At 39.1% G+C, this 8,950-nt stretch overlaps 1 protein-coding gene across 1 annotated transcript in view; it reads right to left on the reverse strand.

The window, feature by feature from the left end:
- CDK14 (cyclin dependent kinase 14) overlaps nt 1-3,082 on the reverse strand; it is a 638,124-nt gene extending 635,042 nt beyond the window's left edge. Inside the window, exon 1 of the mRNA XM_086696604.1 lies at nt 2,984-3,082. The gene's annotated coding sequence lies outside the window, so the exon portion shown is untranslated. The remainder of the gene's footprint in view (nt 1-2,983) is intronic.
- Nucleotides 3,083-8,950: the final 5,868 nt, after the last annotated feature.

Below are 8,950 nucleotides of genomic sequence, written 5' to 3' on the forward strand. Positions count from 1 at the left end.
TCACCTCATAGTGTTGTGTGAGAATTAGATAAGCAAATCCTTACAAACAGCACCACTTACAATAGTTCTTAGTACATGTGAGATAATAGAAAATATCTATATTGGTCTCTGCCCACAGTTCCTGGCACAGAGTTCCTAAAATCCTTGCAATTTCCTAAGTGATAAGGGCATTAGGAACATCTTCTGTTCCAATATTTGGTCTTTGACCACAATTCCTGACACAGAGCTCCCACATCCCTTGAAATGTCTTGGATGATGGCAGTGTATTTTTTTGTTGTTGTTGTTCTAACAAGGTGACTCTTAGCGGGCACCTGGAGGGCAGGCTGGTCACCGGAAGACCGAGCCACAATTAGAAGCTTGGATTGTCAGCCTACCTTCTAGTCTCTAGAGAAGGGAGAGATCTGAACATGAAGTTAGTGATTGTTCATGCCTCCATGATGAAGCTTCCATAAAAATCCCCAAAGTACAGGGTCTATAGAGCTTTTAGGTTGGTGAACACATGCAGTGCTGGGGGAAGACATGGGAGCCCCATGCCCCTTCCTCCATACCATGTCCTCCCTGTCTCTTCCACCTGGATGCTCATTTGTATCTTTCATCATATCCTCTAATAAACTGGTAAACAGAAGCAAGTGTTTTCCTGAGTTCTTCGAGGTGTTCTAGCAAATAACTGAATCAAAGTGAGAGGAGGACCTGGGAACCTGTGGAATCTGAAGCCATCTCCAGGTAGATAGTGTCAGAATTTATTTAACTTGTAGGACACCCAGCTGGTGTCACAGAATTTCTTGGTGGGGGGAAAACTCCACACATCTGGTGTCAGAAGTGCTGTGAGTGAGGTAGTAAGTAGCGTGAGAGTAAAAGATACACAGGAGGAGTGGTATAGCTTTTTCTTACACATTACACAATTAGTGCTCAAAAAAAGTGAGAAATTATTACTATGAAAAATGGTTCCAAATATAGCACTTACACATATTTGGGCAATATTTAAAGCTGTACAATTTCTGAAACAGATGAGGAATTTGATCCATTTGTTTTTATTAAATAATTTTACAAAAATTATCATTTTGAATGGATGGATGTTTTCACATTTAATCTCTAGCCAAAGTTAAGTATTGTAAAATTTTCATTAATAAAACACAGTCACTTCTTCTTTTAAAAACAAACAAACAAAACACAATAATTTCTGAACTTTTCTCACCAAAAAGCAGAGGTACACTTTACCTCTTCATACCTTGCAGGTAATTTTTCCTGGCCCACCATTCCCAGACACTGAGGAAATATTTTATTTTCTTTTTTAACTTTAGTCAATTTATATACTGACATATGGAGATTAGATGGAATAGCAGATTCCGCTGAGCAAAGAGCTAGCTGCGTTCTTTGCTCAAGAATGGTAACTTTAGCTTAGAATCAAGTTTGAGTAAAATAATTTAGAAAATGTTAGGGAGGTTTGCTTATCAGTCTTGTTTGATTCTAGAGTTGAGTTGAAATAAAACTGCAAGAGTGAGACTTTCTCGATTCTTATACACCTCTAAGCAAGCACATCACATAACCTCCTTGACTTCCATGTCCTTATTCACTAACGGATAATGGGGAAAGTGTTGCCTCACTTCACCCCCAAGGTTTTTGTGAGGATTAAAAGGAAAGAATTGTTTTTAAAAACTGAAAATGCATAGCTGCATGCAAAAGAATGAAACTGGACAACTTTCTTACACCATACACAAAAATAAATTCAAAATGGATTAAAGGCCTAAATCTAAGTCCCCAAACCATGAAACTCCTAAAAAATATACAGGTAGTAATCTCTTGGACATCAGCATTAGCAACGTTTTTCTGGATATGCCTCCGTAGGCAAAAGAAACAAAAGCAAACTATTGGGACAACATCAAACTAAAAAGCTTCTGCACATCAAAGGAAACCATCAAGAAAACAAAAAGGCAACCTAGATACGAAGTTAATATTGAAAATATATAAAGAACTCATACAAACCAGCACCAAAAAATAATAATGATAATAACCTAATTAAAAATGCTCAAAAGACATGAACAGATACTTCTCCAAAGAAGACATGCTGATGGCCAACAGACACACTAAAAGATGCTCAACATCACCAATCATTAGGTAAATGCAAATCAAAACTACAATCATACTAGTCAAAATGGCTGGTATCAAAAAGACAAACAATGGCACGTGGTGAGAAGGATGTGGAAAAGAGGGAATCCCCATAAACTGTTGGTGGGAATGTAAATTAGTGCAGTACTATGGAAACAGTATGGAGGCTCCTAAAAAAAAATTAAAAATAGAAATACCATATGATCCACTAATTCTACTGCTGGGTATTTACCCAAAGAAAATACAAACACTAATATGAAAAGATATATACATCCCTGTGTTTACTGCATCATTATTTGCAGTAGCCAATATATGGAAGCAACCTAAGTGACCACTGATAGATGAGTGGAATAAGATATGGTATACATATATACAATGAAATATTACTCAGCCATAAACAAGAATGAGATCTTGTCATTCACAACAACATGAATAGACCTAGAGGGTATCATGCTAAGCAAAATAAGTCACACAAATAAATAAGTCAGAGATATGATTTCACTTATATGTGGAATCTTAAGAAACAAAACAAATAAACAAAAATAGACTCATAAATACAGAGAACCAACTGGTATTACCAGAGTGGGGGGAGTGGAGAGATGGGCAAAATAGGTAAAGGGTTTTAAGAAGTACAAACAACCAGTTATAAAATAAGTAAGTCTTGGGGATGAAAAGTATAGCATAAGAAGTATAGTCAACAATATTGTAATAACATTGATTAGTGACAGATGGTGAGCATCGTGTAACTTACAGAATTATTGAATCACTGTTGTACACCTGAAACTAAAATAACATTGTATGCCAACTGCACAATTAAAAAAAAAAAAAACAAAAGCACTCTATAAATGCAAGAATTTACTCAAAAAACTTTTCTTACCCAATTTCTTTTTTGCATGTCATTCAACAGCAGGCAGACTGGATTATGTCAGGAGCAACAGTCCTGAATTAATCTGATTCACGTCTTTAGAGTGCTCTTATCAATATCTATAAAAGAAAAATCAATTTGATTAATCAACTGGAATTCTTTTTTTTGGGACGGTGGCAAATTTAAATACAGTTTTATTTAAGACATTGCATTTTCCACTTAACAAGAGAGTGTTTATTAAGTGCAATGTCATTTCCTTTCCCAGTAACATATTCCAAATTCAAGTATTGAGAATGCCCAGTTTATTTACTATAGCAGCTCGACTTAAATTTTATTCATTTTTAATGTTTTATTCATTTTTGAGAGACAGACTGTGAGCGGGGGAGGGGCAGAAAGAGGGAGACACAGAATCCGAAGTGGGCTCCAGGCTCTGAGTGGTCAGCAGAGCTTGATGAGAGGCACAAACTCACTGACTGTGAGATCGTGACCTGAGCCGAAGTCAGACGCTTAACCGTCTGAACCACCCAGGCACCTCTACTATACCAGGTTGACTTTTAAACTGCCATGGACTTTGCTATGAATTTGGGTCCTTCAAGTGTTTTGTGTGGAGCAAGGCTAGACCTATTCTCAGGTTAGCAACCTCTTCAATGGTGAGCCTAGAGGAGGCACCATCTGAAGGAGGAGCTCCACCACCAGGAAAGCCCCCAGGCATTCCTCCAGACATGCCTCCTGCCTTGCCTCCTGCATTCTGGTACAGCTTGGTAATGAAGGGGTTGCAGACTTTCTCCAGCTCTTCCTGCTGATGTTCAAATTCTTCCTTCTCTGCAGTCTGGTTTTTATCAAGTCAGTTGATGATTTCATTACACTTGTCAAGAATCTTCTCTTTGTTCTCATCATTGATTTTGCCCTGAGTTTTTTTCATTTTTCAACAATTGCTTTCATGTTGAATGCATAAGATTCAAGCAAGTTTAAACTCACAGGCATACTTCCTTGCCCCTCTGTGGCATTCCTCAGATTCAAGTCACTTTTGATACTGATGCTAATGACATCCTCAATGTCTCTGCCGTGGATAAGAGCAGGAAAAGAGAACAAGATTACCTTCAATGGCAAGAAGGGCCGCTTGAGCAAAGAAGGCATTGAGTGCATGGTCCAGGAAACTGAGAAGTATGAAGCTAAAGATGAGAAGCAGCAGAACAAGGTGTCTTCCAAGAATTCACTTGAATCTTCTGGAGTTCTCTATTATTCATTAAAAATAAATGAGGCCTGGCCAATAACAGGTACTGAATAAATGTTTGTTGAATGAATTCAGAAGTGCCATAACTTAAAACATTTGATAAGATTCCACTTGCAAGGCTGTCAAAAGTCAAAACAGTGGCTAAAAGAACCCTGTTACTAGGGAAACACAATTTTTTTGTGAAGAGAGAGTTGAATAAGAATAAGAACCACAGTGTAGTAGTAAATGTTCTTCTGGCAGAATCAATCGCTGTGGTGAGTGTCCAGCATGAGTGCGTAATACCAACATTATTTAGCACGTCTATTAAAAAAAGAGTGCAAGGTAAAAGTAAAAATGTGAAGATGGTGTTAAGCTCTTCATTGTTATATATTACAGCATAATGTTGGACCAAAAAATGCACATACATTTCATAAAATCTGTGAGAAACCAGGACATTTGCAATGTGCACAGGCATAGAATAGTGAATATCTGAGGGTGACAGTGATAAATAATCTCAAATAATACACTGAAGACCTAGAAAAGGGTTAAAGGAGTCATTATGGAAGATACTGGTAATGCTGGCTATAACTCACGAAGAAGGTTGAGAAACAAAAAGACTTGTACTTTTTTGGGGGGTTTTCTTACATTGTCTTAGCAAGGACTATCTTCTACCATCTGTCTTCAATATTTGTTTCCACATTTTGTAACTCTTTGATAGCATTTTTTTTTCTTTTTTTAAACAGGTTTATTGAGATACAATTCTCACATACCACGTAATTCACCCATTTAAACGTGTACTATTCAATGAGTTTTTGTATATTCACACAATTGTGCAACCACTAGCACCATTCAATTCCAGAACATTCTCATCACCCCTACAAAAAAACTCCTACCTATAAGCAGTTGCTCCCTATTCTCCCTCCCCACAAGACAACCATTAATTGACTTTCTACCTCCATAAATTTGCCTATTCTGGACATTTCACAATTCTGGACACATACCATATGTGGTCTTTTGTGATTGGCTTCTTTCACTTAGCATAACATTTTCAAGGTTCATCCTATTGCAGCATGTATCAGTATTACATTTCTTTTTATTGCTGAGCACTATTCCATTGTATGGATATACCACACTTTATTTATCCTTAGATAAGTTGATATAAGTTGACAGTCAGAAATTTGGGTTGTTTTCACAATTATAAATGCTACTGCTATGAACATTTGTGTACAAGTTTTCGGGTGGAGATATGTTTCCATTTCTCTTGGGCATGCACTTGTGAGTAGAATGACTGGATCATACAGTAACCCTCTGTAAACTTTTTTTTAAATTTTCTTTTTTAATGTTTATTTATTTTTGAGGGAGACGGAGAGAGAGGGAGGGAAGGAGGGTGAGCAGGAGAGGGGCAGGGAGAGGGAGATACAGAATCTGAAGCAGGCTCCAGGCTCCAAGCTGTCAGCACAGAGTCCAACACGGGGCTCAAACTCACAAACCAGGAGATCATGACCTGAGCTGAAGTCGGCGCTTAACTGACTGAGTCACTCAGGTAGCCCTCAACTTTTTTTTTTCTTAAAGTTTATTTACTTATTTTGAGAGAGACAGAGAGAGTGCTAGCAGGGGAGGGGCAGAGAAAGAGAAGAATCCATGCAGGCTCTGAACTGTCAGCACACAGCCTGTGTGGGGCTCCAAATCACAAAACCATGAGATCATGACCTCAGCCAAAATCAAGAGTTGGCGGCTCAACAGACTGAACCACCCAGGTGCCCTGACTCTGTGTCAACTTTTTAAAACACTTTTAAAAACTTGAAATTGTAATTCACATCCCGGAAAATTCACCATTTTAAGTGTAACACTTTACAGGGTTTTCGTATATTCATAAGGCTATGCAACCATCATCAACATCTGATTCTAGAAAAAAATTTCACCACCCTAGATGGAAACCTTGCACTCATTATCCTTGAATTAATGCTGGATCAATAAGCCTAGAGTCCTCTACTCTTTCTTCTGCCTTGGGAAAATGATTTAAAACATTGTCCTTTTTATTCAAATTGAAGTATCAACTGTGTACTTGTAAAAAAAAAAAAGCATACTGACTTTTAAAAATAATGAATTTATAGAGGTATAATTCACATACATAAACTTTGCTCATTTAAGTGTACAATTTAGTGGGTTTTAGTTCACCCACAAAATTGTGCTATCACTACCACCATCAAATTCAGGAATATTTTCATCATGCCAAAAAGAAGCCTTGTACTTATTAGTAGTTACCTCCATCTTCGCCTCCCCTTGGCCTCTGGCAACCACTAACATACTCTCTGTCTCTATAGATTTTCCTATTATAGATTATGATTAACTTTTAGGGGAATAAAAGAGGATTCTTATACTATGTTCACTGACCACTTCTTTGAAGCATAAATCATTTGGTTATACACACACATACATGTACACACACACACACATACCTATTGCTGTTATCATTACTGACATTTTCATACCTCCATACCACTGTCCCGTACTCACAGATGAGCTCAGCACCTGTCAAAATACCAATGTGGGGAAAAATACTGACACCTATGGCAGAATATTGGTATCCTCAAGAGAGGAATTTACTGCATTATCTCCCTAGTGATCATATAATTACAAACTAAAATAATACAACTTTTTAAATCAAACATATTTTTTCAAAAGAGAATTTAAACACCATAACATGCAACATTGCTAAGGATGTAAGGAAAGAGGCATTCTTTTATTTTAAGTTTATTTATTTATTTTGAGAGAGAGAGAGAGAGAGTGCACGCAGGGAAGGGCAGACAGAAGGAGACAAAGGATCTGAAGCAGGTTCTGTGCTGAGAGCAGAGAGCCTGATGAGGGCCTTAAACTCATGAACTCTTGAACTCTTGAACTCACAAACTCAAGAACTGTGAGATCATAACCTGAGCCAAAGTCAGACACAAAACTGACTAAGCCACCCAGGTGCCCCAGGAAAGAGGCATTCTTATATGTTGTCAGTTGAAATTTAAGGTGTTACATTCCTAAAGGCCACTTGGCCAGAAGTAGCAAAAAATTTTAAATTAGGGGACCCTGGATGGCTCAGTTGGTTAAGTGACTGACTTTGGCTCAGGTCATGATCTCACAGCTCATGAGTTCGAGCCCTGCATAGGGTTCTGTGCTGACAGCTCAGAGCCTGGAGCCTGCTTCAGATTCTGTGTCTCCCTCTCTCTCTGCCCCTCTTCCGCTTACACTCTGTCCTCTCTCTCTCTCAAAAATAAATGAACATTAAAAATATTTTTTAAAACAAAAAAATCTTTAAATTAGCATAATTTTTGATCCAGAAATTTCACTTTAAGGAATTTATTCTAAAGAAATTTTCTTAGTAACCTTTAAAGATGTATGTAAAGGATTGTTCATTATCTTATCAGTATTTAAAATACCAAAAAAAAAAAAAAACAAGAAACAATCTAAATATTGTTTAAACGAAAGAGGTTAGTTACTTAACTTACCAAAAGGCCATATGATCAATTACAACGCTACTGTTAAAAATTATATGGAGGGTCTTTGAGAGAGGGGGCCAAGACGGCAGAACAGCATGGAAGTCTTTTGCGTCTCTCATTCATGAAATACAGCCAGATCAACACTAAACCATCCTGCACATCTAGAAAACTGATTTGAAGATTAACACAATATGCACAACTTGAACCATAGAACTCAGCAGGCGTGCAGCATGGAGAGGTGAATTGGGGGAGAGAGAAGCCACAGAGGGCAGGAAGCTGTTGTTTCTTGCAGAGAGAGGATGGAGACAGGGGAGAGTACGGGAAAAACACCCTCCCCGCCAAAGCAGCTGGAGTGAAAAAGTGGAAACAGCCACAGGGACTGAACAAAAAAGGGAGAAAGGAGAAAGTAGAGGGTTTAAATTCCACTAAGGTTCTATAAACAGGGGAGCACAGAGTCTGAAACTCTGCAGCTCAATACCTGGTGGTGCTCTGGTGGGAAGGGCAAATCCCCAGAAGCAGAGAGAAAGGACCAAGAGGTCCTTAGGCCACACAGGGAGAGGTGGTTCCCCTGCTGGGAGGATATTTGGTACAGGCTGTGTGGTACCCCCACAGGGAAAGGTCCCAATGGACCCTGGAGAACAACCACATTTTCTGGTGCCAGAACAAAAACATTAAGGGTGAAGCCTGGTGCCAGATGTGTGTTGTGATTTACCATAATCCCTGAAATGCTGCTGCTACACAATAGCATGAACTTTTTCTGAGGCGGGCTGGCACCCAGACACAGTCTCTGGGCATCAGCAGCAGCACAGTCCCACAAATGTTCCTGGGGGGAGGCGGGCACCTGGCTATTGCTCAGTGAGACCTTCCCAAGAAGGTCTGAGCAGGTCAAAGTTGCAGTCCCTTAGAAGTGAGGGGTTGGGAAACACAGCCACATCTGAGATAAAACTCGGGAGGGAGGTGCCACCTGGTCATGGACAGTGTAAACACGGGGAGTGGACGGAAGCTGGAGACAAAGGAGGGGTGTGTGATTGTTGGTGGGGGAGAACAGAGTTCTGATACTAGAGACTGAGTAGCTGGGTGATGCCATTTTCACCTCTCCTGCCCATGAGCATACACAGCTACAAGCACCACAACAATCCACCCCAGTAAGCTAAGTAGTGCCATCTAGTTGAGAATGGAGCTGTAATCCTAAACCCTGCTCAATTGGACCAACCTCGCTCTTCCGGAATACCACAAGTCTCTCAGTTGGCTTAGTATACAGACTATAAAGTGCTTCAC

The sequence above is a fragment of the Puma concolor genome, chromosome A2 (genome assembly GCF_028749965.1).
Source record: "Puma concolor isolate L17-30 chromosome A2, mPumCon1.1.hap2, whole genome shotgun sequence".
Classification (NCBI taxonomy): domain Eukaryota; kingdom Metazoa; phylum Chordata; class Mammalia; order Carnivora; family Felidae; genus Puma; species Puma concolor.